Below are 6,425 nucleotides of genomic sequence, written 5' to 3' on the forward strand. Positions count from 1 at the left end.
TAGATTTATTTTCACGAAATAAATCCACTGCCTCATATGTGAACTGATGTCACGTGGAAAGTAAATTTACTTAAATGAAAAAATTATCTTTTATTAATAAAAGCCTGAATCGTTACATACTTCCTCTTATATTATGCTCACTTTCTTAAAAATGTGATTTTGAAAACGCTGATTTTTTTTCCATGAACACAAGGAAAATTCCTACTGCTTCACATTTTAAATAATATTATTTGTAATAGTAATATAAATTCTGAATTTGTATTTAGATAGTCTGTCAAATTTTATACTCACCTAAAAAATATTGATTTTGCAGGGTGGGCTGTATTTCCTTGAACAAAAATAATATTCCCCTTTTAATATTTTTACACCTGAAACCATGGTTGAAAGTGATATAAACACAATATCTTTGTGTGAGTCTCTGATTTAAAAAAACATGAATTTGCATTTTATATTTCCTCAAGGAAAACGGAATTTCCCCATCTGAAAATTAATTTAGTAGTGCGAACAAATTTGATTTTGAGGTACAAATTCTAGTCTTCCAAGGAAAATGAAAATTTCCACTTCTTCCTATCTAAATTATTATCTTATTATCTTATAGTGTAAAAAATGTACTATTGTTTTTTCTCCTTGTGACCCTACGAAAAACATGACTTTGAATAGAATTTTCATTCCAACAACGAAATTAAATTCTCTCGTCTTCATTTAAGAAATTATGCCATGCATTATTTAAAATAACCATTAATCGCAATTTTCTCCGCTCAATTTTTAATTCACCATCTAAAAAACCAGGATTTTGCGGTGGTAATTCCAAACTTGCAAGAAAAATTTAAATCTCCTCATTGTCTTATCTGAAATATTATCTTGTATACTGTAACAAAAACTACAATTTCCATACTCGGAATTTTATGTGTGCGGTTTTTAAGTCACCTTCCAAGCAAACTTGATTTTGCAGTGATTATTCTAATCTTGCAAGGAAAATTAAAATTTCCTTCTACATGTAATCTCTAACAATATCTTGTGTAGTGTAAAAAATCCACAATAGTTTTTTTTCTTTCTGTCATTTTATACTCTCCCTCGGCTTAAAATCCTTTTTAAGCCATTATTGCCTCCCTCCCTCCCACCGACTCCGCCCTCAACCTCCACACCCTCGAATTGGCGTGCATTTGGCACTTTCAAGCCAATAGCTCTCCGGGTCTGAACGTTGCATCCTAACCCCTATTCCTAACTCCCCCTCCCCATACACCTCTCCCCTTACCCCTCTTTTCCCTTTTCCAACCCTCTCCTTTCCTCACCATTCATTCTTCAGCTGACGAAGAAGCCTGAAGTGCTTCGATAGCTTCAAGTTTATTTATTCAATGTGAGTGTTTCTTTTTTGTGTCTCTGTGTGTATCGACATTAACTTAAATTATTTATATTACGTGCCACGTGCATTTCGGATTTTCCAATACATTGTGTATATATATATATATATATACATTGTATACGTTGTTTATATTGTTTACGTATGTATATTCATTGTATAGTTATAAGTACTATAATTGCATAATCTACCTAAATGGCAAAAAAACTTCACAAAACATGTTTGGGGTATTTGTTATTGCTGAGGAGTCTTTGCTATCATCAACTAAGTCATAAATGGTAAGAGTAGTGAAAGTATTTCCTCAATATCAAGACTTTGAGAATGACAATATGGTAGTTGTAATCCAGGGTCGGAGTAATTAAAGTTTGGTGGAACATCACAGTGATTTATTTCGTAGTATAGATATATTTTCCTATTTATCTGTACGGTAACTAAAGCCATTCACCTAGGATGTGCTTCAGATCGTACCACTGATAAGGGCGTACTTAGGATAAAAACTAAGGAGGGGGCAAATCGTGTTCGTTCAAGTTGTAACATTTTAGCACAGATAAGGTGAACGAAAGTAGCATTTTAAGAAAGTTATAATAGCCCTTTGTTAGTTTTTAAAATTTAATTGTATGAAAAAAATCATTTTTCTTACAATAATATCATTTTGTGTAGGTTTAAAGAGTATTTGTTCAATACTTGCCATTCAATTCAGCCCTGATTTTCCTTGAAGAATTTTGCAATTTTTGCTTCTTGGATGGGGGCAGCTGCCCCCTGTTGGAAACGCCCATAACCACTAATGCTTTTCTCCTTGCATTCTGCAGATTTGTTTCACGAAGAGGTGCATGTTATGCTCTCTACTGGGACAACACCTCAACCTTCCAAGGAGCTGTAGCACTGCGCAGGTATTGGACACAATTTTTCAGGCATATTCATCTTTCTATGAAGACTTTCGCTATCACCTGAGCGGCATCGGGATGCAGTGAACCTTCATCCCACCCTCGATGCAGCGCACTTTGGAGGCTTATGGGGGGGAGTGATAAAATCAATTAAATTTCATTTACTAGTCGCGTAACTGGTGACGAAATACGAGGAAATTACTACCCTCCTCTGCCAAATTGAGGCATACCTCAATTATCAGCCACTCTCGCCTTTAAGCAATTCTGAAGATGATTTAATCAACTGGTTAACTATGGATTTGGGAACCTCTGGTTGCCTTGGCAGAACTACCATCATCAGATATTAATGGAAGGGATTTGTCTAGCAGATTTAAACTTATGAGCAAAATGATGGTTAATATTTGGAATAGATGGCTTAAGTACATCAATTGCATAATCTACCTAAATAGCCAAAAATTTCACAAAACATGGTTGAGGAATTGGTTATTGTTAAGGATTCTTTGTTACCATCAACTAAGTGGTAAATGGCAAGAGTAGTGAGAGTATTTCCTCAAAATGATGGATGGCCTATTTAGTAGTGAAACTAAAGACTTCAAAGGTGCTTTGTTTGGATTTTGTGCTTTGTTAAAAAGATATGTACATTCCCTGGCTAAATATTTATTAAATTATATTGTTAAATTCTTTTGTTACTGTGGCAAGCCTTATTTCCTTTTGTGTGTTTGTTTAATATATATAAGTTGACTCCAGTCATGGCAGACGACTATGAATGCTTTAAGGTAATATAGTTTCATCATTGCCGAGGTGGGTGGTATATGTTCAAGTTTTTAAATTTTCTCCAGTCTGGGATTAAGAAGGGTGGCAAGAAAGTCCAATTCTGCTATTCTACCACCAATAAAGGAGGAGAAAAGGAATCCAACCAAATCTACTAATTTCTCAACACTATATTTTATTTATTGTTCACCTTCTGAGAATCGTAATTTTAAGAAAAATCTTTGATTACATTTAAATTTAAGAAATTTCATGTAATGTGGAAAGTAAAATCAATTCATAATCCCTCATATTTCACAATTCATATTTAAATTATTTTTTCCCTTAGATTTTATGCTATAATCATTACAAAATAAATGATTTTGCATTGCATGTACCTATTTTTTCCACAAACAGAAATATTATTCCCACTCCTATGTTTAAAAAAATCATGTGGTGTGTATTTTAAATCCTTAATCGTTGTTATAGTATTTCTGTTTCATTTTACACACTACTCTGGAAGAACATGAATTTGAAGAGCAGATTTTCTTTTAAGGAAAAAAATAAAAATCTTATTTCTTATTACAAATAATATTATTTGTCGGGTAAAATAAAGAATGAACCTTTATTACATTTTATTCTCCCAATCTGAAAAGAACGATTTTTAAGCGTGGGTTTTTTTCCGTGGAAAAAATTAATTTCCCAATTGTGTATTGTCATGTCATGTGGTAAGTGAAATTAATCGTATCTTTTTATATTTTCTGTTTTTTATTCTCACCTTTCAAAAAAGATGCAGTTGAGGTTATATTTCCACAAACAAAACTATAATTTCCATGAACAAAATAAAAATATCCACTTCATTTGTATACAATTCAATGTGGATTCGATGAGGAAAGTAAAGTACATCCAAAATCTTTAATATTTATCTTTCATTTTGCTTACCTGCCGAAAATCATAATTTTGAAGTATTATTTCCAATTAAAAATAAGTTATCACTGCTTTGTATGTCAAATAATGTTATGTAAAGGTAAAATAATTCCCAAAATGTTATTTTTCTCTGACTTCATACTTTATGAAAACATAATTTTGCAGTGCAGGTTTTATTTCCCACATGAAAATTCTCACTGCTTATTTTTTAAAATAATGTCAATTGTAAAGTGAAATAAATCCGGAATCGTTAATTTTCTCTTTGTTATTGTACTCACTTTCTGAAAAACATGATTTTTCTCTTCGGTTTTTATTTCCACGAAACAAATGTGAATTTCCACAGCCTCATTTGTGAAATATAGTGGTGAGAAAAGTAAAATAAAACTTGAATCATTTTTTTTTTCCTCGGTGATTGTATGTACTCACCTTCGTAAAAAAATGATTTTGCATTGATAATTTAATTTCCACTAGCAACATTTACATTCTCACCACTATCAGCAACATAGTGTCGGGCGCAATGTAGAAAAGACCATAAGCACAATTTCATCTCACTTATTTTATACTCCCCTTCCAAAATAATTGATTTTATTTAACACAATGGAAATTCTCACTGCCTCATATGTGAAATAAAGTCATGTGGGAAGTAGAATAAATACTCAATCGTTTTTCTCTTTCTGTGATGTTATCTATTTACTCACCTTCCGAAAAACATAATTTTCAGTACGGGATTCATTTCAAAATACGAAATGATAGTTACCACAGGCTTATATTTAAAATAATGCCATGAGAAATTTACTTACCCGATAGTTATTTTCTTTTTCTGACTTTAGACTTGCATACCAAAATATGTACATGAATTTGCAGTAAGGTTTTATTTCCAAGAAAAAAATGAAAATTCCCACTGTTGCATATGTGAAATAATTTCATGTGGAATGTAAAAGTAATTCCATAAATGACATTCTCACCCATTTTATACTCACATTATGATAAACATGATTTTGCAGGGCCAGTATAAATATCAGTAATAAAATGAAACTTCTTGCTGCTTACTATAAAATTTAATGTCACATGTACAGGAACATAAATCCTGAATTGTACCTTTTTGTCTCTAATTATATGCTCACCATCTGAAGTACAAGACTTTCTATTCCATACATATTTAATTTCCACTAAAGAAATTGAAATTCCCCGTGTATAACAGTAAAAAAATTAATGTGATGTGGAAAGATATGAATATGAAATCATTGTATTCTCCCTTTAATTTTATGCAGCTTTTATTTTATACTCGCCTTCGGAAAAGCATGATTTTGCCGTGCAGGTTTTATTATCAGGAACGAAATAAAATTTTGCAATGCCGCATATGTCAAATAATGTCATGTGGAAAGTGATAAAATCCTGAATAATTATTTAATAATACTCTTATTATATATATATTAATAATATTTAATAATACTTAAATATATACTCACCTTTTGAAGAAATTTATTTTTTTGCCCGGCTTTTATTTCCTCAAACAAAATGAAAAACATGATTTTGAAGCATGGGCTTTATTTCCACAAAGAAATGAAAATTCATGCTGATCGATACACAAACTGAAATACTAATGTGGAAAGTTGAATATATCCTATATACTTGTTATGCATCTCTTATTTTATGATTAACTTCCAAAGAACATGATTTAACAATGCTAGATTTATTTTCACGAAATAAATCCACTGATTCATATGTGAACTGATGTCATGTGGAAAGTAAATTTACTTAAATGAAAAAATTAACTTATTATTAAAGCCTGAATCGTTACTTTCTTCCTCTGATATTATACTCACTTTCCTAAAAATGTGATTTTGAAAACTCTAATTTTTTTCCATGAACACAATGAAAATTCCTACTGCTTCATATTTTAAATATGTAATATTATTTGTAATAGTAATATAAATTCTGAATTTGTATTTAGATAGTCTGTCAAATTTTATACTCACCGAAAAAAAATTGATTTTGCAGTGTTGGCTGTATTTCCTCAAACAAAAAGAAAATTCTCCTTTTAATATTTTTACACCTGAAACCATGGTGGAAAGTGATATAAACACAATATCTTTGTGTGAGTCTCTGATTTAAAAAAACATGAATTTGCATTTTATATTTCCTCAAGAAAAACGGAATTTCCCCATCCGAAAATTAATAAGTAGTGCAGGTTTTATTTCCACAAACACAATGCAAATTCTCACTGTATCATGTGTGAAATAATGTTATGTGCAAAGTAAATAAAATCCTGAATATTTCTTTTCCCTCTCTTATTTTATACTCACATTTCAGAGGAAAGGATTTTTCAATACGGGTTCTATTTCCACCCATAAAAGAAAAAAAATTCCCACTTCTTCATTTGTGAAACTGTTGAGATTATGAAATCGGCAGTGGATAAATTTGGACTTATCGTGGAAGAAAAAAAGAATGCACCAACTTAGGAAACGATCACCAGAAGACGACGCTCATTTATTACAGCATAACGG

At 31.2% G+C, this 6,425-nt stretch overlaps 1 long non-coding RNA gene across 1 annotated transcript in view; it reads left to right on the plus strand.

Annotated features, from left to right (window-relative positions):
* The window catches only part of LOC124154530, an 86,631-nt gene extending 83,706 nt beyond the window's left edge, over nucleotides 1-2,925 (plus strand). The window contains exon 4 of the long non-coding RNA XR_006863945.1: nucleotides 2,170-2,925. This is a non-coding gene — a long non-coding RNA (uncharacterized LOC124154530). The remainder of the gene's footprint in view (nucleotides 1-2,169) is intronic.
* The last annotated feature ends 3,500 nt before the right edge of the window (nucleotides 2,926-6,425 follow it).

The sequence above is a fragment of the Ischnura elegans genome, chromosome 2 (assembly GCF_921293095.1).
Source record: "Ischnura elegans chromosome 2, ioIscEleg1.1, whole genome shotgun sequence".
Lineage (NCBI taxonomy): Eukaryota > Metazoa > Arthropoda > Insecta > Odonata > Coenagrionidae > Ischnura > Ischnura elegans.